Here is a 22,522-nt window from a genome sequence, read left to right as displayed (position 1 = left end):
TAACTCTTACTGTTCAAGACACATGCAAGCTGTATATGAATTGTGAAACTTAACTACAGATTTTCATGTCACTTTAACCCTTTCAGTGCTGAGTAGGGCAAGGCTGGGACAAAAAATAGATCCTTACATTTTAATGACCCCCCACCCGCTTTGTTATTTTACCATGCCACAAAACTGACAGTGGAGGGTCCCCTAGTGAGTCTGTAACAAAATTAAGGGATAACTGACTTGAAGTTTGCAATGTGTGTGTTTGTTACTTTGTTGCAACTGGAGGGGCGGAGAGTGTGCTTACCTTTATAGGGTCCTGTTGCTGTGGATTTGGCCTCTTTCCTGGTTCCAGACTTCAAGGAGTGTTTTTTTTCTTGCTGATGATTCCTGTTGGAAATCTTGATTGCAGTATGGATCGTGCTAGGTGAACTTCAGTTCCTCCAAGGCGGTATAGAGATAATTCGGACAGATCCCCCAGGAGGAGAGGCTCTGGAAGGGAAAGAGTGTCAGAAAGCAGTGATGTAGTACCACCCACCCCCAGCCCCATGCTTCTAAGGGTCATCTGGCTAAACGGGCAGCTGGAAAGCAATCTTCTGGTGGGCTCTCTGCTAAGTTAATTACCCCTCCCAGAATGACTGCCCCTATAGTTGAAGGGGTGGTTGCTGAAGCGGGGAGTCAGGTTGAGGCTAGGGGTTCCAACCAGTTAGCTCCCAGTCACCAGCAGTCCCAGGCTTCCTCTAATGTACCCTCCCTGCAATCCCCTGGGCTGCCTGTTTCTAGTTACTCTAATAGTGACAATTGCCCCCAACATGGCGATTCTCCCTGGTGCGGCCTATTTACTTCCCTGACCTCCTCCAGCAGCCCTGGCCTCCGTTTTGGCATTGGCCAGTCCCTAGCAACCGTCATGGTGCCTGGGGGAATTACTGCAGGGCCGTATGGTGCAGGGCTGGTGGAGGAGGCGAGCAGTCGGTCCGGTCTTATGGGAGCTCCTGAAGCTAGGCCGGGATTAGGCAACATCCCCCACACGTGACACACGCCATGTGTCCTCCACGTCTGATTCAGATACAGACAGTTTAGAGATCGTGGCCACGATGTAGGAAGCAGCAAGCTAGGAGCATGCCCATTTCCTCTCACGGAGCCCCAGATAAGATGGGGAGACTCAGGGAGGGAGACATTACTACTGTCGGTAGCACATCACGGGGGGGGCAGAAGGATAAGAGCAAGAAAGAGGATGGCTTTAGAAGTTACCGGAGGGGGGATGTAGGGTGCAGGCCATGTGGGTGGAGATAATTCCGCAAAATAGGGGCTTGCAGTTGCATATGCATGAGCATAGTGGGGTGAGAGTGCTTGATCGATGTTATCAGAAACGACTGGCAATGCAGGGGACCTAATTCTAGGGAGGTTGCATGAATGCCCCTAATTCAGCTTCAAGGGGGACTGGCTGTTTGGATGTGAGTGGTATGGAGCAAGGGAATGTGCAGTTTGTTGCTTGGGCATACCTGGGCATAGTGCTGGCAGCAGTACTTTCAATTTGGGGCAAATTGTGCCGGCTGCTATGGGCATGAGTAGTGCTGTGGTGCAAGGTTTGGCTGGTGTGGGTGGTGCGCCAGGTTCCATATCCACTTCCTGGAATCCTCCCCATCTTTTTGCTAACCCACAGGTGGGACACAGTGACGAAGCAGCGGCATCAACTTCAGGGATGGCGGGAAGGACTGGGGGTGTCTCGCAGCAGCAAAGTAGTTCAGCTACAGTGGCAGATGCAGTACCATCTACTTCCGGAGGGTCTGGAAGGTACCGGCGTCTGGTGAGTACCTAGCAATTACGCTTACACACGCTGTTTGGGCTCTTCTTCTATTGGGTCAGATTCAGATGTAGACAAGGATTTGGGTTTGGTAGGAAAGGGCAGCAGCGCATGTTTAAAATGATTAAGAAAATGTTTGCAGCGCAGGCTCAGCACAAAGGTGGTAGAACTCCTACGCTCCGGCTCGACGCGGTTGTCCACTGAATGCAGGGAGTAACATTCAGGCAATGGAGATAGCGGTGTCACGGAAGGTGGCGGCGCAAGGGGACACCTACCCATGTTTGGTACATTCCCTATATGGTCATTTGAAAGTTAAGATCGTGAAAAGAACTCATGAAGGGCGTTATGTTTAACGTGTTTGAGCTTTCTGTAGAGGCCATTAGGGATAAGGAGAGAGCAGAGGACGGCACGGGACCCAAGAGGGTCAGGAAACCGGAGACCTATGAGGAGTGGCAAAAGTGTTTTCGGGTGCTGGCAACTTGCTATGTAGACAGATGGCCGTTGCAAGGGCCCAACCTTTTCAAGTACGTGGATACTATTGAGAGAATCCATAGGAGGTTTAAGGAGGGAGCATGCGTGATTACGACATGGCTTTTCAGGAGAAAAATGGTGGGGAACCCATTCCTTCACTTTGACATGCAGGAATACACCTGTGGTCGAAGTTCGGGTCTGAGTGATCCCCTTTTCCACGGCAGGGAATCATCCAGGAAACTCCTCGTCCTTTCCGCGCCCATAGCAATCGGGTAGAGGAGTGTTGACGTTCAAGATAAGTAGTGTGAGAGAGGCGCAAACTGATCGTTTCCGCACATCTGCAAAATAATGCATTGGCCGTATGTGGCGGTGTTGAATGTAGAAACAGAGACCCCACAGTTGATAGGGCAGGCCCTAAGGGTGGGGTTGGTAACAAAAGCCCCAACGCCCCTTAAGCCAGAAGCTATGGTACCATGGATGGACACGCAATATGAATTGGGATAGCAGCGGGGATATTAAGGGCAGGGTTGTTCTAGGGTTTTAAAATTCCGGTGCTGCATAAAGTGGTGGGGCCATGGCTCATTGCAACCTTACGTCTGTGTATGAATTTCCACAGGTGATGCATGATAATATTAGGAAGGAGGTGGAGCTGGGGAGGGTTCTGGGCCCCTTTCCAGTGCAGCCGTTCCCTGACCTGGTGGTATCCCCTCTTGGCATTTGCCCAAGACGGAGCCAGGAAATTCAGAATAATCCACACCTGTCCTACCCCGAAAGGGCAGAAAATGCCAGGGGACCATTATAGAAAAAGTCCAACTAGCTCCACTAATGGGTCAAAGAAAAAGAGAATGTTAGAGGAAAGAGAGGAGGAAGGAGGAGAAATAATAAAAGAGGCCAGAGAGAGAAGGGAGATGTGGTAGAACCAAAAATCATGGAATTTTTAATATTAGCAAAAACAGAACTAAGTAATGAGGAAAATAAAGTACTTAGGACGTGGTCTATCGTTTGCACCACGTCTCAATTAAATAAATTTGAAACCCTCATAAACGTAACACAATTTGTAAGGAAAACTGACACTAAAAAAGACACTTCCTTAAACACCATTAGAATTTACCCCCAAACACCAGCAATAACCACTGCAAAATATACTCACACTGAACTAAAACCGAATCCAAATTCTACCCCACACAAGACAAGGGTAAAAATATAGAACTATTCGAAACATAGTACAGAAAGACCCTTGAAAAATATAAAAATAATAGAAAACTACCCATGAATTGACAAAATCTGAAAATGCTACTCTACAAAAGTTAAAGAAGAACAAAGATATTATTACTAAAACCTGCAGACAAAGGGGAGGAGTGGTGATAATGGATAAGAGCTACTATGTACAAGAGGCAGAAAGACTATTAAAAGATATATCAACCTACAAAGAACTTAAAAGAGATCCTACCAGGGTAGACCCAAATATTTTGAAAATGCATTTAGACGCTGCAAAGAGAAGGGCATTCTGAACACGAAAGATCTATAAACTATATATACCCAGAATTCCCCAAAATACCAATTTCTACTTTCTACCTAAAATACATAAAGATCTCAAACAACCTCCCGGTCGCCCAATAATCTCAGGTATTCAATCACTTACTTCTAATTTATCACAGTACATAGACAGATTTCTCCAAAAAATACGTAAAAAAACTACCATCTTTTCTAAAAGACTCAACCCAAGTCCTACAATTACTAGATAACCTAAAATAGAGGGTGATATATTACTGGCTACGTGTGATGTAACATCACTGTACACAATATTGCACACGATACTAGGCATTAAAGCAGTCTCCAACTTTCTATCAAAAGATGACACTATCGATAAAGAACAAAGAGAGATTATCTTAGAAAGCATTAGATTTATCCTGGTGAATAATACTTTCTCTTCAATCAAAAAATGTATGTGCAAATAAAAGGCACTGCATGGGCACCAGGTTTGCGCCAAAGCTATGCGAACCTATTTATGGGAGACTGGGAATCAGATTTCCTAGGTTCGAATAGTCTGGCGAAAAACCTGGTGTCCTATAAAAAGATACATAGATGATATTCTTATATTGTGGAAAGGAATGATACTACACTAACTGAATTCTTTTCAGCTAATGAACACAACAATAGAGGGTTACATTTCACATATGAAATATGCAAAGAAAGGGTCTATTTTTTGACCTTGATATAACAGTAGAAACAGATAAATTTACCACTAAAACATTTTTCAAAAAGTGGACGCTAATAATTTTATACATGCGGATAGCTGCCATCTGTCCAATGGAAAACATTATCCCTAGAGCACAGTTCTTAAGAATAAGAAAGAATTGTTCAAACAATATTAGATTACGAAGAACAGGCACAAATCCTGAGCAAAAAATTTGGAGAAAAAGGCTATGAAGATAAGCTAATAGAGGTAAATTATGAAGAAGTTAAACACATAGATAGAGCAACACTACTTACATATAAAGACAAAACTAATCTTGAAATACAACCAATAGATGAAATATCAGTTCCATTTATCACAAATTTTAATGGAGAACACAAAAAGATAGAAAAAATAATCAAGAAAACACTGGCATCATGTGAGAGAAGATCCAATCATAGGGGATAAAATCTCCCTAAATCCAAAATTTATATACAGGAAATCTAGAAACTAAAAAACACTACTAGCGCCAAGTGAATTTAAGACAAAACCCCCCTAAAAGAACAGATCTTTTAGGGAACACACTAAAAGGTTTCTACCCTGTCACTGCTGCAGATCATGTAACTACAGCAATAAAATAAAACAGTACTCTTCCACACAAAGGGTGAAGTATTTCCCATTACGGATACAATACGATTGCACTGATAAAGGGATCATCTATTTAATACAGTGTAGCTGTAAAAAACAGTACCTAGGTGAGACCTCAAGAACATTAAGGGAAAGAATAAGGGAACACTGTGCATATAGAAAAGGGAAAGATGGACACACATCTGTATAGTCACTTTAGAATGTCCACAACAATAACCTTAAAGATTTTCTCTTTTGGGGAATAATGAAAGTTAAACGTGACTGGAGTGGGGGAAATTACGAGACTAAACTACTCAAAAGAGAGGCTGAGCTAATATACAATATGAAAACTTTACACCCCTGGGTTTAAACTCAGAACTGGATCTAAGCCCATTTATGTATGATTAAAGAATTTGGAAATTTTTTGAAGGTTTTTTTTTTTAAAAAAAAAAAAAAAAAAAAAAAAAAAAAATTTAAAAATTTTAAAAATTTTTAAAAAAAAATTAAATTTTTTTTTTAAAAATATTATCCTTTTCAACCTTGTTTTTTAATTTTAATAATTTTCATCTTTTTAGAGTAAAATATACTGAGTCTAACTATATCTCTTACACTATTATTAATTCTATGATAATTATCCAAATGTCTATAATTTATATATATATGGAGAATGTTGTATAACCTATGCAGTATATGTCTGTATAAAATCACTACTGATGAGATCCAAAGGATACCACCTTAAATATCCCTAAGAAATTGAAAACTATAATCTATTGCATAGAACGAAAAATTACCACCTTAAATATCAACTGGTAATTGATTCACACACCCACAGGAATTTTGACCAATGAGACACCTATGAGGTGTATATTAAGGAGCCCTGGAAGGACAGGTGAACACTTCTTGAAAAGCCACCAGGAAGGGAGAAACGCGTTGAAAGTTGTTTTACTACCATCCACCTTGAGACATTCACATCACCCTCTATTTCTATCTAAAAGAGGAGTGGTGCTACTTTCCATAAAGAAGAGTTCACCCTCAGCTGTAAGCTGGAAGGAGGAACTTCCAAACAACACAATTCTGAAATACCGACTTAGCTTTCCACTGAAGCAGAGAGTGCACGGACACCGGTAAAAACAGCTGATACGGCTACACGTTACCTGACAGCTGACACAAACATCACGTGAAGGCCGTGGCAGAAACAGAAGACGCCAGCAAAGCCTAAGCTGGCTATTTGGATACACTGCTCTTGTGATTTTGAAGAGGCGGTTATCGGACACAGACCGACTACTGAATAGAGACAGAAAAGATCGATCCACTCTACTACAGACAAGCTGCCTTCTCTCTTCTTAACAAAGCTTAGGTACCACTCTCAAATGTGTGTAAGTTTGATCCAATACTCGATGAGCAAGATCAACTACATTTGAGAGCATAAAGTGAATAGACTAAGCTCCAATAGAATACTGGTGATATACAATACCATCGTTGCTTACTGAGCCTATATATATATTTGCTCTCACGGGACAATTTACTCTGATCATTTTTATTCTGATCATTGTTTATATTTAACCCCTTTTAGACTATTTTCTTTTGCACGTTTTATCCCTATTATTTTAATACTGGACGTCCAGATTCTATATTTGAATGTTTTACTATTAAGTGTTTTATTATTCAGTGTTTATTATCGAAGTGCTATATTTACATCACTGAGGCCATCTCTTATCCACGTGTGTATTTAGGAATAGGGAATCGTTCTGCTTGACATTGTACCTCTCTATTGTAATCTGCTTGTTTGAGCTAGTCTTTAGAGTTAGGTTTTACGGCCCTGCATACCCCCTTCCCTTTAAATTTTATATTGTAATTGTGCTTGATATTTTAGACATTGTTCTTTATCAATTGTATTTATTTATTTACTAATATTAAATTCTTGATATCTTTTCTTGAGTGCTGTATCATTTTAAGCAATCTCTTAGAAGCCCCTTAATATATCTTTATTATCTCTTGCTCATATATATATATATATATATATATATATTTTTTTTGTATTATTTATTCGTATTTTCATATAAATATAGATCTATCCTAGCTGTAAGCGCCAATACTTCCACTTTTCTCTACCCGAAAGGGGAGTTAGTTAATGACGCTAAAGATCTGGAAATGAGTACTGTACATTATCAATTATTTGATGATGCAGTAAATCTAGTGAGGCTAATGAGGAGAGGCACTCTGATGTCCAAGCTAGATATATAATCAGCATTCAGACTGCTCCCCCTCCATCCATCTTCTTTCAAACTGATGGGTTTGAAGTTGGATGGGTTTTACTACGTAGACAGGTGCTTGCCTATGGGCTGCTCTTTGTCTTGCGCTTTCTTTGAGTGTTTCAGTTCCATCCTGCACTGGGTTGTGCAGGAGTCGGCTGGAGTTGGGGCAGTGGCCCATTACCTAGACGATTTTTTATAAGTGGGTAGTACGGACTGTGAGCACTCAATGCCGGTCATGAGGTCCATGATGAGGAAATTTGGGGTGCCGCTAGCAGAGGAAGAAATGCAGAGCCCCTGTACATGCCTTACATTTTTGGGGATAGAGATAGACTCTGTAGCCAAGGAATGCCGTCTCCCTCTAGAGAAGGTACAGAAATTACTTAAGTAGGTCAGAGCGGTGGCCTGTGCGGCATCCATTTCGCTCAGAGAGCTTCAGTCCCTTCTCAGCTGCTTAATTTTGCAGCAAGAGTCATTCCCATGGGTCGGGTATTTAATAGGAGTCTCGAGGAACTGTTGAGAGGTCCCCAGCAGGGGAGGAAATGTTTTAGAGTCACAGCTGACATGAGGGAGGACTTGCAGGTTTGGGACAGATTCCTGTCCCATTTCAATGGCATTTGTCAGTGGAGGGCTGACCCAATCTCGAACCAGACTTTGCATCTCTTCACAGATGCTGCTGGGGGATTTGGTTACGGGGTTTATTTAGAAGGTGAATGGTGTGCGGCTCCATGGCCGCCTGAGTGGGTGTCCAGGGGTCTTACAAAGAACTTAACATTGCTGGAGCTATTCCCTATCGTTGTGGCCATTGAGTTGTGTGGAGCTAAATTGGCCAATAAGACGGTGGTATTCTGCACGGACAACATGAGTGTGGTGTACCCCATAAATCTGTTGACCGCTTCCTCTCCAGTGGTGGTCAGATACTTGAGACATCTGGTTCTGCACTGTTTACAGCTAAATGCTTGTTTTTTGGTGTGTCAAGTCCCCAGGGTACATAATGTAGTGGCAGATGCGCTGTCCAGGTTTAGATGGGACAAGTTTCATAGGGTGGCTCTACGGGCGGCTGCATTAGGTTTACCCTGCCCCTTATTTCTCTGGCAGTTGGCAGTATCTGGGCGTCCGTCATTCCTTTAGTGAAGGTTTCACTGGCTCCCAAGACCTGAAAGGCATACGAGTCTCATTGGAAGGGATGGGAGTCTTTCAGCTCACAGAGGAGTTACAGCATTCATCAGGCAGCACAGATACAGGTGTTAGAATGGCTTGCATGTTTGAGACAGGAGGGTTTGACAAAGGCGTCAGCTCAGAGCAGTCTTTCAGGGATTGCCTTTTTCAGTAAGGCTATCGGCATTCCAGATTTTGCGAACTCCTTCCTGGTGAGACAGGTGCTCAAGGGGTGGGGAAGGGGGAATTTAGGCCCAAAGACAAGAGGGATTCTATTACTCTATCATGGCTGTGTAAGTTAGTTAGGGCTTTAGAGGAGGTGTGTATATCCAACTATGAGGTGATGTTGTTTAGAGACACTTTCGCGCTAGCAGTGGCAGGAGCATTGCGTGTGGGTGAATTGGTAGCTTCTGCTGGAGCGGGAGGCACTGGGGGCATTCAGTTTGAGCATCTACATTCCTCAGAGGAGGGATTTCTTCTCTTTGTCCCAAGGGAAAGGGGGCTTGGCTGCCTATAGGCAGGCATGAAATAAAAGAGTGCTGCCTAGTGGATAGTTTGGAAGCTTTCCTGAGGGTTAGGCCCTCGGGGCCTAAGGAGCTCTTTGTGCATGAAGACTCCTCAGCACTATCCCTGTTTCAGTTCAAGAAAGTGCTCTCACTAGCGGTGGAATCTAGTGGCTTGGATAAATCACGCGTAGTGTCCCATTCATTCAGAATTGGTGCCGCAACTAGTGCCACGGCTCGAGGTTCCTCCATTTTGGAAATTAAGCGTTTGGATCAGTGGCGATCAGGGCCATTTAGAACGTACATTAGACTTTTGAAGAAGGACAGCTAGGTCCTTCTTAGGGGGGGCTCAGCCTAGTTGTTTTAGTGGCAGTCTATGCCTACATTGCGGTGGGATTGCAGTTTGTTATTGTCTCGGCCGTGTTTCAATAATTATTGTGTGCTGTTGTTTTAGGGAAGGGCTCTTCTCCGGTTTGTGTGTGGATCATGGGGCACTCATTTGTGCATTGGGCAGCGATCAGGGCTTTGAAAACTACAGACGGGCAGCAACTTGACTTCCCTTCCTCTAAGGTTGACGTTCGATGGCTGGGCTTCAGGGGCCTAACATGGAGCAAATTGCCTTCACTTCTTCTTCAAGAAGCTCATAGGAGGTTGGGTCAACCGAACTTGATAGTATTGCATTTGGGGGGGGGGTAACGATTCGGGTTCCCTACCTGCTTTAGATATTATCAAGAGAATGGTGTCAGATGTGAAGTGGCTGTGTGCTTGGATATTAAATGTTAAAGTGGGTTGGTCCAATGTGGTCGCACGACTGTATTGTAGAGATATGGTGTCCCAGAGAGCAGCCTATAACGTTAAGAAGAAGGTGAATAGGGAATTGGGGAGAGCGGTCACGGCCCTCAGTGGTTTTGTAATTAGGCATAAACGCATTACGGCTGACAACAAAGCCTTATATCGCCCTGATGGGGTCCATTTGACCGACTCAGGGTTGGACATGTTTCTTGTGGATCTAAGGAAAGCATTGTTAGATCAGGTATAATAAAAAAGAAAAAAAAAGTGTATATAATAAGGATTGTTGGTGTGTCAGTTATGGTTGGTGGCAAGAGTGGTACTCTGTTTCTCTTGTGGCGGTCGGTCAGGGCCTTGTAGCGAGCAGTCAGAATGAGGAGTGATGGCCTGGAACAACAGGGAGGGGTGACTCCCACTAGGCACCGGACTAGGGGTTCCTCTCTCTAATGAATTGCGGCCGAAGATCTCCAACAACACATCCATTCTATCTGCTAAGTAGCGTGAGCAACCCTTGCCACACTGCAGGACCATCTGTCATCTGACCATCTGTCTGTAGGGGGTTAATTTAGATACATGAGAAGTACCACCAATGAGTTAAGAACTTTTACAAAGTTCAAGTATTAAAGTTGCCTAATACTATTAAATAGTTATTAAAGTTTACATTTTAATAAACGTGACCGTGACCAGTCTTTTCCTCCCAAAAAGGTGTTGTGTGCTTTATTGTTAGTTAAGTAAACATAATGACAAAATAGGAGGTTTACCCCTAATGACAGTGGAGGGCCCCCTAGTGGGTCTGTAAAAAAATTAAGGGATAACTGACTTGAAGTCTGAAGTTTGCAATGTGTGTGTTTATTACTTTGTTGCAACTGGAGGGGCGGAGAGTGTGCTTACCTTTATAGGGTCCTGTTGCTGTTGATTCGGCCTCTTTCCAGGTTCCAGACTTCAAGGAGTGTTTTTCCCACCCGCCCTGGCCCGTTTTGGAAGCAGAAGTTGGCGTCTGTCGGCAGGGGATTCATTTAGATTAGTGAGAAGTGCTGCCAATGAGTTAAGAACTTTTACAAACTTCAAGTATTAAAGTCACCTAATACTATTAAATAGTTATTAAAGTTTACATTTTAATAAACGTGACCGTAAACGATCTTTTCCTCCCAAAAAGGCGTTGTGTGTTTTATTGTTAGAGTTTAATTAAGTGAACATAACGACAAAATAGGAAGTTTATCCCTTATGACAAGTAGAATGTATTAATTTGATTTACAAAAGCATTTAAAGTTTGCAATACCCTTCTGTCACTGTATTTTGTAAATTGTTTGTCATTAAATAATAAAAAATAAATGAGAAATGAGAATAAACAGAAGCTATTAAACTTAACATTTAAATAATAATTGCTAATTGCTCATCAGCCTGTTTAGTGAAAGTCGCTCAAAAGAACAGGCACCTGAGCACTTGTTATCACATATAAGCTGCACTATAAGAATGAAACAACCCACACAGACATCCACAGGCACCCACATGCCCATATAAAGCACCCCAGACATCTAAAGTCACAAAAAAACAGGCACCACACATGCACATATAAAGCACCCCAGACATCTAAAGTCACAAAAAGCAGGCACCCACATGCACATATAAAGCACCCCAGACATCTAAAGTCACAAAAAGCAGGCACCCACATGCACATATAAAGCACCCCAGACATCTAAAGTCACAAAAAGCAGGCACCCACAAGCACATATAAAGCACCACAAATATCTTTAGTCAGAAAAACAGGCACTCACATGCACACATAAAGCACCCCAGGCATCTAAATTTACAATAAAACAGGCACCCACATATAAAGCACCCCAGACATCTAAAGTCACAAAAAACAGGCACCCACATGCACACATAAAGCACCCCAGACATCTAAAGTCACAAAAAACAGGCACCCACATGCACACATAAAGCACCCCAGACATCTATAGCTACAAAAAACAGGCACCCACATGCACACATAAAGCACCCCAGACATCTAAAGTCATACAAGACAGGAACCCACAGACATCAACAGCCAAATCATGAGGAGCTGCTTCTCTGTGCTAATCTGTGCTTTGTGTAAGCATATCTAGGTAGGTTTTTCTGTACAATAAAGTGGTGGCCATCTTGGAATTCCTGTGTACTGTAAGCCCTCATTTGCTGCTGGGGGGGGGCAAACAGAGGAGCCAGACATTATACAGGGGGAGCCTAGGCACCACTGCCCTTGCCTGTATTTATTCCACTATTGCTTAAAGGGTCAGATGAGGCCCCTAGATGTGTGGATCTGGTCTCAATTGAAACTACTGAAATCATTGCAGTTATCTGCCTGCTTAAGGGGCAGTACCCAAGTATACTCAAAATTACTGTTTACCTATAGACAAAAGGTGATAGCACAAATGGGGCTGTATGCCAATATATACTAGAGGATTCACAACAGGCAGATAGTAAATTACAAAACACATGCAGGCCACAAGAACCGTGGTGTTTTTAAGCAGCCATAAGCCATGCACATTCTTTAGTTACCCATGTTTGTGGGTGTCTGGAACTGTTACAGACCAATCATGCACTGATAGCTCTGAAGTGAGCTATTTAGCAGACAATAGAGTCAGCTCTGGTGAGGAGGATCATTTTGATGTAATGGAGTCAGTTCATCCAAACAGGATGGGGGGATCAATCCTGACCTGGCTCCCAGACACAGAAATGCAGTAAAAGGCAGGGAAGAGCTGTATTACACATAAATGATAATGCTGGCAAATAGTTGGGACTAAGGCAACAGGCCACAGCCCGCAGGCATATGAACTGTATGCACTATGCTTAGTCTGGGCCTGGTGCTGAGCAATATTAACCCTGTGTCAGAGCTCTTTCAGATAATATATGAAAAGCCACCATATAAAATGCAAACAAAAATACATCTGTGTAAAAATATTAGATACAATTTTAAATTACACAAAATTCTAATTTCACAGGGGGTTGGCTAGAAAATTCAAAATGGTAGGGCCTCCAAAATTGATTGAATAGCCCATTAACATCTCTTAAGCTTACATTAAACTTTTATTCATTTAACCCCTTTGTTCACTCTGCAAGGGAAATACTCATTTACATATGTGACATTAACTTATTGTAGTTCAAATCAATCTTCAGCAATTATTAACCATATAAATTCCATATGCATTTTTACACAATGGGCATACTTCTATAGTCACTTCAGGATACCAACATGTACAAATGTGTTTTTAATTTTAATTTGATATTTGATTTTAAGTCACCCTTGCACTGTCATGATTGTCACTATCAGTACTGGTGTCTTCTAAATTAGGTTTTTAAATGTTGACATTCATAAGAAGATATTGTAATACGTCTCCATTTGCACCACTGCTAAACCATCTGAATGCATCTTTTAGGTTGTCCGGATGGGCAGACTGAGCACCATATTCCCATTACTATATTATCACTTTTAAACTTTCACAATTATTTTTTTGGACAACATTTATACATATTAGTAGTAAGACTAAGGAGGTTATGTCAAACTCATTTTGACAGGTGGACACGCCCATAACCCCGCCCCTTTTCTACTCCCACTTTCACGCCCCCTTTTTAATATCAATTTGATATAAAACTGATATAAAAAGGTGATTTTGATATAAATTTTATATTTAAGTGATATAAAATTGATATAAAAATTGATATAAAATGGTGTTTTTTATATAAATTTGATATTAAATTGATATTAAAAAAAGTGTTTTTAATACGAATTTAATATTAAATTGATATGCATATTTATTAGGATTGGGATTAAAAGGTTGTAAGAGATGTATTAAGCTTATTTTGATGCTTAATGCTAACATTATGTTAGGGTGTGTCTTTTAACCAAAAAAAAACCCAATGAGGCGTGTCAGGACTTATCTTTTTGTCATGTTATGTGGCATGTTAGTACATGTCTTTTACTCAAAATAGACTAATACCTTACACGTATTTAGTAAAAAAAACAAAACATATAAATCAATGTTTTATGAAAAACACGCTGTATACAGCCTAAAGAATGGAGTCTGCTAACGGCCATTGTGGACTTGTATTAAAGGACCAGTCAACACATTAGATTTGCATAATCAACAGATGCAAGATAACAAGACAATGCAATAGCACTTAGTCTGATCTTCAAATGAGTAGTAGATTTTTTAATAACAAATTTCAAAGTTATGTATATTTCCACTCCCCTTGTACCATGTGATAGCAATCAGCCAATCACAAATGCATATACGTATAGTCTGTGAATTCTTGCACACGCTCAGTAGGATCTAGTAAAAAAGTGTAAATATAAAAGACTGTTCACATTTTTTTTAATGGAAGTAAATTGGAAAGTTGTTTAAAATGACATGCTGTATCTGAATCATAAACATTTAATTTAACCTGATTGTCCCTTTAAGAGAATTATATCATAATCCTACAAACCCCGGATCATTAGGCGGTGTTGAAAATCTGTACAAAGCATCTAAAAAATATGGATTCAACAGAAAACAAATTGTAAAATTTTTAAATCAGCAAGATGTTTATACGCTACATAAACCGGCCAGACGTAATTTTGAAAGAAATAAAATATATGCAGCTTCTTTAGATATACAATGGAAAGCTGACCTGGTATCCATGATAGACTACCATAAATATAATGATGGTATAAAGTATATTGTTTTTCTAATTACGCTTGGGGCATTGGATTACATAATAAAACTAGACCAAGCATCGCAAAGGGTTTTAAAACAATATTCAAAGATGGTCGTGTACCTATGAAAATACAGACTGATAAAGGCAAAGAATTTTTAAATGGAACCATACAGAAGTTATTGAAAAAAATTAAAATTCAACATTTTTTGGCAAACAACTGTGTTAAAGCAGCAATTGTAGAACGATTTAACAGTACTTTAAAGACTAGAATGTGGCACTATTTTACACATCACAACACACACAGATATATAAACATATTGAACAAATTAATTCATAGTTATAATAATACATACCACAGAACCATACGTTGTAAACTGGTAGAAGTGACGCAAGAAAATTCACTCGTCGTCTGGAAAAATATTTACGGCTCCTCGCCAAAAACTAAAAAGGTTAAACCTGTTTTGAAAATCGGTGACCACGTCAGGATTTCGAAACATAAGGGCACGTTCACAAAACTTTATGAGCAAAATTTCACAGAGGAAATATTTATAATTGAAGGGCTGAATACAAGAGGATTTAAACCTCTTTACAAACTGAAAGATTTAGCTGATGAGTCAATCGAAGGTAGCTTTTACCCCGAAGAACTTCAAAAAGTAACACAAGATAAAAACCGCATTTACAAAATTGAAAACATCTTAAAACAGAAAAGTTTTAGGAGAAAGGAGTACGTTTATGTTAAATGGAAGGGCTATCCGGATAAATTTAACAGCTGGATACCCAAAAGTCACTTAACCGATATATAGAATAATGGAAGCATCGCCATTTTACTTGCCTAGCAACACGTCGTACAACATTTTTCCTAAAAATCAGATATCTAGTTTTACAACAAAGTTAGCTAAACCCATCATATTAAAAGGAGAATGGGAAGTAGCTCTGACGGAGATACAATACCCCAATACGTGGGATACCATAGATGTCGCTGATTCTAGAATAATTGTTACGGCACCAAACAAATTCACTACGCCGTTAGCCGTAAAAGCCGGCTATTATAAAGATATAAGTGATTTAATAAAAACTATCAATGAAAAATTAGTATCTTTCCAAACCGCTAACATAGATGTAAAGCTTACATACGACTAACTGGGAAGAGCAGTGCGTATCTTAGGCAACTCTACCATCTCAACCTCAGAAAGGTTGGCGCATATATTGGGGATTAACAATCAAGGTGTAAAGAATGATGGTGGCAAAATATATTGTGATATAAATGACAGCTTCTACACACTCTTTATCTTTACAGACATCATAGAACATCAACGTGTGGGTGACGGATATGTACCATTATTAAGAACAGTAGAAATTACAGGTAGCAATAATGAAATCATCACTCAACAGTACACCAAGCCAGACTACATACCTGTAAACAATCATCATTTTGACCGTATAACAATTGAAATTAAGAACGATCAGAAGAAGAACGTGGGATTTAAATACGGAAAGGCAATCATTAAGCTACACTTTAGGCCGCGCAAGAACAACTTGTACTAAAGAATGGTGGCTGTATTCAATATTATATATATAATATTCAATAACTTCTGTACGGTTCCATTTAAATAATTTTTGCCTTTATCAATCTGTATTTTCATAGGTACACGACCATCTTTGAATATTGTTTCAAAACCCTTAGCGATGCTTGGTCCAGTTTTATTATGTAATCCAACGCCCCAAGCGTATTTAGAAAAACAATCTATAACGGTTAGAATATACTTTATACCATCATTATATTTATGGTAGTCTATCATGGATACCAGGTCAGCTTGCCATTGTATATCTAAAGAAGGTGCATATATTTTATTTCTTTCAAAATTACGTCTGGCCGGTTTATGTAGCGTATAAACATCTTGCTGATTTAAAAATTTTACAATTTGTTTTCTATTGAATCCATATTTTTAGATGCTTTGTACAGATTTTCAACACCGCCTAATGATCCGGGGTTTGTAGGATTATGATATAATTCTCTTAATACATGTCCATGATGGCCGTTAGCAGACTTCATTCTTTAGGCTGTATACAGCGTGTTTTTCATAAAAAATTGATTTATATGTTTTTTTTTTTTACTAAATACGTGTGAGGTATTAGTCTGTTTTGAGTAAAAGACATGTACTAACAAGCCACATAACATTTTGTGACAAAAAGATAAGTTCTGACACGCCTCATTGGGTTTTTTTTGGTTAAAAGACACGCCCTAACATAAAGTTAGCATTTCTGGCAAAAGACAAGTCCTGACATGCCTTATTAAACCTATTGAACATTATAGAGGACATACAATATCAAATTATAATTTACATTTTTTTTTAAATTAAATAACATTAAACCTTTATAATCTTTTTATAAATCAAAATATCAACAATATCAAAATAAGCTTAATACATCTCTTACAACTTTTTAATCCCAATCCTAATAAATATACATATCAATTTAATATCAAATTCGTATTAAAAACACTTTTTTAATATCAATTTAATATCAAATTTATATCAAAAACACCTTGATATATCAATTTTTATATCAATTTTATATCAATTTAATATAAAATTTATATCAAATCACCTTTTTATATCAATGTTATATCAAATTGATATTAAAAAGGGGCGTGAAAGTGGGAGTAGAAAGGGGGCGGGGTTATGGGGCGTGTCCACCTGTCAAAATGAGTTTGACATAACCTCCGTAATCTTACTACTGATATTGTTTGTTGAAAAAACATTTAAATTTTGGCATGAACTGAAAACAAGATGGTCACTATGGTGTTCTATGCAAAGGACTTTAACGTATTTAAATTGGCTTTATGTTTTGTGTTGTTGAACATTAGCTGGTGTGTTTGTTTCAAGACATGCAAAGCATTAATTATACTGAAAAAAATACATATTTGAAAAAAATAGAAAGAAATGGAACCGATGCTATATAATCTGTATTTGTTTTAGCATAAATGTTTATTTCATTTCAGGGTGCATTCACTCTGCCCTGTGAGATTCTGCATTCTACACAGTGTCATTCATTTCTATGGAAGTCAGTTCCCAACTCACCAGCAATGTCAGGTTTAAACCTGTAATTTATATGCAATTTTATTGCAGACTGTGACAAAATCTACAATGTTTCAAATCTAGCGATCCTTAATCATGTATGAACAGATACAAACTAAGCAACTTTAAATAGCCTTTACATAGCACCTCCTACTGTGACATCATACAGGTGTGAAAATGTACTCAACTATAATACATTGTGATTTCACCCATTAAGGTGCAGATAATTAGAGAGTACCGATTATACTTTTAAATCATTACAAAATGTATCAAAACAGAGGAAAGACAAACACAGAAAGGACCCAATCCTTATTCATACCTAGGGGGCCCTTGGTTTCTAAATGGTAAATTCCAAATGTCTCTCTCTGTTTAATTTTTTTCTCCCTATCCCCACCTCTCCTCTCTATTGGAATATGCTCTATGATTTGATATCTAAGTTGGTTTACCAGATGCCCGGCTTCCTTAAAGTGGCAGGCTACAGGGGTTTTAAAATTAACAGTCCAAATATTTGATTTGTGTTCTGTGATCTGGTAAAACCTGGAATATGGGCATTTTAAAATATAGATAACATACTCTGTATTACAGATATGGAATCCTGAGATTACGTATTTCCTACCTGTACGGGGATGGAAGAAATTGTTACCCTTAATTAAATTGTTGCATTTACTGCAACCTAAACATGGGAAGCAACCCTTACGTTTGGGACCTAACAATGTTTGTATAATATATCCTAATGTTTTTTCAATAACTTTGTTATCTTCCCACTCTCACCTAGATTACAAATTATGCGCGCTATATGGAATTTAACAACAAAAGTGGCGTTATTTCACCCTCTGTAGCGCTGCAATTACAAGTTCTAAAAAACCCGGCTTGTGCTTGCAATATGGTGGCGTTGAGTTTCATACCGCACCAAAAACAAGCGCTATTTTGATGTTCTCATGCACGCTTTCCCCATAGACATCAATGGGGAGAGCAGGCCAGAAAAAACACCTGCCATGGTTGAATGAAAAGCTCCCCTAATCTGTTATCCCCGACATCGCCGCAACCTACATAATGTTATTAACCCCTAATCTGCCACTCCCGATATCGCCGCCATGAAATAAAACTATTAACCGCTAATCTGCCGATCCCGATATCGCCGCCACTATACTAAAGTTATTAATCCTATTCCCCTGCACCCCAACATCGCCCACACTATAATAAATCTATTAACCCATATTCTGCTGCCTCCCCAACATCGCTGCTACTAAATAAAGTTATTAAACCCCTAAACCTCTTGCCTCCCACATCACTACCACTTAATAAACCTATTAACCCCTAAACCACCAGCCCCCCACATCGCAAAAGCCTAAATTTAACTATATTAACCTTCACCTAACCCTAACGTAACCCTAACCCTAACGTAACCCTAACCATAACCCTAAAACCCCCTAACTTTAACATAATTAAAATAGAGCTAAATTAAAGTTACAATTATTTTTATTTTACTGGTAAGTTTATATTTATTTTAACTAGGTAGACTAGTTATTAAATAGTTATTAACTATTTACTAACTACCTAGCTAAAATAAATAAATTTACCTGTGAAATAAAACCTAAGCTGCCTTACACTAAAACCTAACATTTCAAAAATAATAAACATAGTAACATAGTAACATAATAAATGAGGGTTGAAAGGCTAAATTCCATCGAGTTCAACCAATACAAATCTAATATACTTACAAAAAAAAGCTCCAGTTGAGCTTATATTAATTCCACTAAAAGGTGACCCCATTTAATACAAGCAATCATATCCATGAATTTTGTTTCTAGCCAGAAATGTATCCAAACAATTTTAAATTTATCTAGGGTTTTGGCATTCACTATCTCCTTTGGTAATGAGTTACACAATTTTATATGCTCTTCACAATTGATGGCAGAAGCTCAATTTTATTGCTCTGTTGCAGGAGATTAAATCTCCTTTCCTCCAACCTTAAATTGTGACCTCTTGTCACAAACAATTTTCTTGGAATAAACAGAGCTTCTGCCATCTCTGTATACTGGGCCTTGAATATATTTATATAAAGTAATCATGTCACCTCTCAAGCGTCTTTTTTTCTAAAGAAAACATACCCAGTTTGGATAGCTCTCCTCATAACTTAAAGGGACACTGAATCCAAAATTTTTTATTTTGTGATTCAGATAGAGCATGCAATTTTAAGCAACTTTCTAATTTACTCCTATTATCAAATTTTCTTTGTTCTTTTGCTATATAGTATACTATATAGTATACTCTGTAAATTTATTAAGGGAGATTTTTTTATACACCAAGCTAAAATAGTTTGTTATACCTTTGGTATTTTTATTTTTTGTAATAAATACTCATTTTTACCTATACACAAGCTTGGTGGTTGGTGTTAAAGACTCCTTTACAGTAACCTAAAGGGCACAATAGCCCTCCTCTCCCCATATCCTTTCTCCTAGTTCCAGTCCAGAGATCCAGTGTCATTGGGATATAAAGTTCTGGTGAGGACTCCACTATATCAGCCAGCTGGTTTGCTGCAGAATACCAGCCTGCCTCTACCGGCACAACTGAGTGCCATCTCACTTGTGGAGTACCCTGTGTTTGTCCATATTTTGATTATTTTGGTCTTTTTGATCTACACATGTGGCGCCTTTGTCCTTGTTTTTGTCTTTACATCACAGAAGTTTATCATCCCTTCGGGTGAAGTCAGAGAGCTACCTATCAAGTACATGGTTATCTCGAGGATTTCTATTGGACTCTGATCACGACATCAAAGACTGGTCATACTTTGCTTTGTTTTTAATGATTTTATATATATATATATATATATATATATATATATATATATTTTTTTTTTTTTATATATCATTTTTTTATATTCTGTGTTTACTTGGTGTAGCGCCCTCCTATAGGAGCTAAGTGGTATTGTTTAGATACCAACACTCCTTGTTTTTTAGATTACATTTGATTGTGCAATTGGGAAGTTGTTTAAAATTGCATGCCCCTATCTGAATTATAAAAGTTTAATTTTGGACTTGACTGTCCTTTAAGTATTATGCTTAGCTACATTTTGCATTATTATTGTTTACTATTAATACACAAAAGTTTTTTCCCTTTTAAAGACTACTAAAAAACAAATTTCTAAATCACACTCAAAATCTAAATATTCACAATTGTTTTATATACTCCTACCTGAGCATGTGTAAAGATTCTCCTACTATGCGTATATGCATTTTGTGATTGACTTGACTTACGCTGTCCTATGATGCAGAGGGAAGGAAAACAAAGCTAACTAAAAAAATCTGCTACTTTTATTCAAAACTAAGTGCTTATGCATTGTCTATTCATTATGCCATTTGTTGATGATGCTATACTAACATGTTTAGTGGTCTTTTAATATTTATTATTGTCTTATATGTCTTAGACTTTATTCTAACATAGTCCCAGTTACATTGTTTCCAAACAATTTATTTTACATTATCCAATTAGAGGGTAGATCCACTGATAACAATTTTATTTTCTATTTTGCAGGATTGTTAAACAGTTCAGTGGATGTCTTCCGGCATTCTAACAGTCTAATGTTGCTCTTGCCTCTAAAGAAATATGTCCTCCCTCAAATACAACATTGTATAACAAAAGCTACAAATAATGTTGCAAAACACTTCTGCCCATAGGAGTACTAACACATGTACACACTCCCGAGCTATTATAAGCCTATCTAGTTTTTCTCCTTCAATAAATGATACAAAGAGAACAAAGCAAATTTGATAACAGAAGTAAATTGGAAAGTTGTTTAAAATTACATGCTCTATCTGAATCATGAAAGGTACATTTTGACTTTACTGTGCTGTGATGACCAGGGTTAACCAATCCTGCACCAATCACTTGTTTGGCACAGAAAAGTTTAACAGAACCTTTCCACTTTAACTAATCTGTCACAGTCTACCCACTCCAGGTAAACCTGTGACTTAGTTCAGTGGGTGCAAGGGTTAACAACACTCTCTAGTCTGTCCTAGACTTAGGAGAAATGCCTAAACTCCCCTTTAATGTCACCCACAATAAACTATCTCTAAGCTGCCACCACTTAAGATTAATTATATGGGAAATCTTAAGGAAAACCCAGAAAATGAAATCCCAGAATACAATTTAGCAAAAAATAACCTAAAATCACAGTATAAATACTACCAGTCTCTTTCAGTAATGTGGTTCAAATATTAGACAAAGGGAAAAACTTAATAAGTGAATATTTATTATGCAAAAAATGTTGCACAGAGCATTTATTAATAAAAAGATGTCAACAAATATAATTATACACAAGCAAAACAGTTTAAAAAAAAGGAGAAATAACAGAAACCTTATACTTTACTAGCTTTAGTTGTCTGTGCCAGGGAGGTGTACAGGACAAGATGGTCACTCACTCTGTAGTATACAGCCTCCCATGAAGAATAAACAACTTGTGTTGTTGAACACAACATTTTATATCTGTTTCTCTGATATCAAAATGCTTGTCAAAACCTTCTTACAGAGGGGAGAGAAATATTCACTCCCCTCTATTGCCAGAAATATCCACTCCCCTCTTTCTACGACAGGTCATAAAGTTCTGAATCCCTGGCTGAAATTATAACTTATGTTATACATATTCAGCACATACACCTATATAAACAATTTCCCAGAGACATCATGAGAAATTAGTTGACATGGTTGTCATAATTTTCATAACCTAGTATCATAATATGGTTAAAAGCATGACTCAAATTGTACTAGTGTCCCTCTTATTGACCTTATCTATCTCTGAGGAGAGGCACTGCTTTTTGTCTCTTGAGCTGACATTTTACTGGCTTGATGCATCAATAGATATGGCAATAGCATTTGGTCAAGTGGAACTTAGAACAATTTATTAGGGGTTTCTGGCTCATCAAAAGGAAAACACACACAGCACATTTCTTCTCAAACCCCCCCAAATGTTTTTAGTACACCAGCTAAAGAATATTAACACCTTAGAATCT

The 22,522-nt window shown here is 38.6% G+C and overlaps 1 long non-coding RNA gene across 1 annotated transcript; it reads right to left on the bottom strand.

Moving 5' to 3' along the window:
- Positions 1–447: 447 nt before the first annotated feature.
- Positions 448–21,896, bottom strand: LOC128636143 (uncharacterized). The gene is made up of 3 exons (XR_008398671.1): positions 21,883–21,896; positions 10,657–10,762; positions 448–477 (listed from the first exon to the last, which is right to left on the bottom strand). It is a non-coding gene; the product is annotated as an uncharacterized LOC128636143 (long non-coding RNA).
- Positions 21,897–22,522: the final 626 nt, after the last annotated feature.

This window comes from Bombina bombina, chromosome 7 (assembly GCF_027579735.1).
Source record: "Bombina bombina isolate aBomBom1 chromosome 7, aBomBom1.pri, whole genome shotgun sequence".
Classification (NCBI taxonomy): Eukaryota; Metazoa; Chordata; class Amphibia; order Anura; family Bombinatoridae; genus Bombina; species Bombina bombina.
Note: the sequence above shows the minus strand (reverse complement) of the source record. Positions and strands in the feature narration are given on the sequence as shown.